Below are 3,058 nucleotides of genomic sequence, written 5' to 3' on the forward strand. Positions count from 1 at the left end.
ATTTTATTTATAACTATAAAATATGCATAGACCATATTATATCTGTCATTATTTGAAATTAAAAACGAATTGAACTGCAGAGATGTCTCTAGTATTACTGTCACAACATATAGGTTTTGTCCTCTCCACAATTTTTTGTTCACAATTTGTCCACAAGAGCAGAACAATATTTTGGACAGTTCCCTATTCAATTATAATCTTCATATTTAAAAGAAATGAGAATGTAACTCTGTCTTGAAAATCGATTGCAAGCTGGACGAAATAATGCTATACTAAAATTGCAAGAGTGCGAGAACACCACTGTTGTAGAATTACTATATCAAAATGAAACACTTGTTCTTCAGCATATCACATCCACATGAGGAGCAACAGCTGTTTTTTACCTTTTTTTCCTACATGGGTTTAGGTATGGCAAGATTGTAAGCAATTGCAAAAAAGTTTGTGCGTGTATTTTGTTGTTATCTATTGCAAGCTTGCGCAATTTGTACATTTCGTGCACCTTGCAATGAATTTGTAAGACAGAATGAACTCCTATGGTCTTTGCGTTAACTACGATGTAAGGATCTTTAACATATAAAACCTAACAGTCAGAATATGGGTTTTCTTTCTCCAAGCAAAGCAAAAATTTTTATTAATTATTACATTACAATCATATAAAAACCTAATCCTATTTTTTACGGAAGACGCTGAAAAAATATTGTGGTTTCTTTTGCAATCGATTTAACGAATATTAATTATTAATTCAAGATTACTTAATCCTACTCCCCATGCATACGAAATCGCCAGATATTCAATAGCAATCATATCTGTCAACTAATGGTTAATAATTTCACTTCACCCTCAATGAATAAAATTAATATTTTGTAAAAACAGATATGGCAATCAAAACCATTACCAAACAGATATATGAAAGCAAAAAAAAAAATTGCTAACCGGATTAGGTTTTCTAGCAATTTACATATCAAGTGGGTCAAGCATTTTCGAACATATTCAATGCTCTATCCAAATGTTCGAATTCTATATACTCGAATTGCTGGAGCAGTTAATGATCGAACACGTTAAAGTCTTTATTAGTTGCGCTCTAAGAAATAAGAAATGACCCTTTATACCTATTGGAAAACAAGCTATTCGATTATTCGTGCCAAAGTAAAAATTAAGGAAACGTAAGAACCAACTATTTTTGGTTATTTGACGCAAACGGAGGACCCTGATTAAAAATCAATTTTTTGAATGCAAATATTTCTTCACTGTTATACTGTATTCTATTCAAAATAGATTTCTTGTAAAAGGTCATAATAATGTTAACAAGAAGTATTTTTATTATAGTTGAGAGTTTATCAGAAAAAATAGCAATTTAATTCAAATAACAAACTTCTAGGCACGTATTTATTGTATAATTCAAAATTGCAGATAATATAATAAATACTATATATATATGTAAATATTTATATTGTCTTTATTCGAACGAAAATCAGACAACATAGAGACTAACTGTCTGTCCGTCCTGACTTGTTCGTTTTATAACAATTAAGCAGGGTAACCAACTCTCATTAATTTGGTGAGTAGAAGTTGATATTATGAGTTTTGTTCTGTGAAGTAAGACGCCAAGTTACCGATCCGCCATGTTGGCTTCTGTGTTGCATTTTTAAGTCAAATATTTCGCCTTGATAAGATGGCAGCAATTGCCAATTAGCGATTTGGCGATGGATATTAGTAGGGGCAGATATTTTTAAGCAGGTTTTTCCTCAACGCTGTATACCAATATAGCTTCTGAAAATGTCGAAGTTTAAATCTAATAACTATATATGTTGATCACACCAACAAATAATTACAGCCGTCGTTTAGCGTCAACACCCCAATACAATGGTTACAAACAATGAGCAAGGAGTAGACATCTTAGTTTTGATGGTTTTCATATAAAAATGTCTAACTTTGATATTAAAAAATATTCACCGCTGGTACTTGTTATATCCAAAGCAGATACTTGGACAATAAATTTTTTACTGGAGTCTATATTGGCATTAATTATTTATTACATTTTATGATTTTTTCGGTTGATATTTTCATTGGTGTAGAACTTGTGTGATTTGTCGGAAAGGAACTTGGCTGAGCGATTTTCAGCGGCTTCTTGGTCGGTTGATTTATTAACTATTAAGAGAGTTTTACCAAAAGACCAAAACAAATTATAGTCAAACGATGCACTGTGCGAACTATACGATAGATATATTAATACTTCGTAATCGAGTTCCAGTTCTTTTCTATTGGTCAATTCAGATCGTTTTCCTTGATTGTTTCGTTCAAGCGATCAAGTTCTGAGCACTAGAGGACCACATTATTAACTAGTATATTATAATTGTAAACTGTATATTAATATATAATATATGACATAATGAGAAAATCTGCTTAAAATTACTGATATCACTAAAACTCTTTTAGTAAATGAACGTGCCAAGGAAATCGGGATCATGCCCGATTTCAAAAAATCATAAAGTCAGACGATCTGACTTTATCAGACATAGTTGTTTCCTATTCTAAGAGAGATGCTATAATATCTCTGACACTTGTTCGCACTTATGTGTAGCGTTTTTTAATTATTTATATCGTGATAATAGTTCCAACTGAACACAATCACGTCAATAATTCTTTACTTAAATAAAAATTTATTTTATTTTTAACAATATTATTATTAATATAGTTATTCTATCATATGTTATCACTATTTGCATGTAAATTATTCTTTTGTCCCCAAAATTAATGGTTAATAATATTCATAAATGTATAACACTTAATTGTATAGTTCACCCTACCTGTCTTCTAAAGTTACTCTGGTGTATATACTAACTACATAAATGAAGATTACACATATTGCAATTTTAATAAATCGTATATACCATTAACAAATTGTCACAGTTCAGATGATGCCACCGATTGGAAAATATTTTCGCCTTCGCTAATCGTTCTATAAAATATATCTATACGTCTGTAAGTTTATTATAAAATAATGATCGATTAAATTTAAATTTTTATTTCATATGCTTGTATCTGCATACCTTAAAAA

Source organism: Teleopsis dalmanni, chromosome 2, assembly GCF_002237135.1.
Source record: "Teleopsis dalmanni isolate 2A chromosome 2, ASM223713v2, whole genome shotgun sequence".
NCBI lineage: Eukaryota > Metazoa > Arthropoda > Insecta > Diptera > Diopsidae > Teleopsis > Teleopsis dalmanni.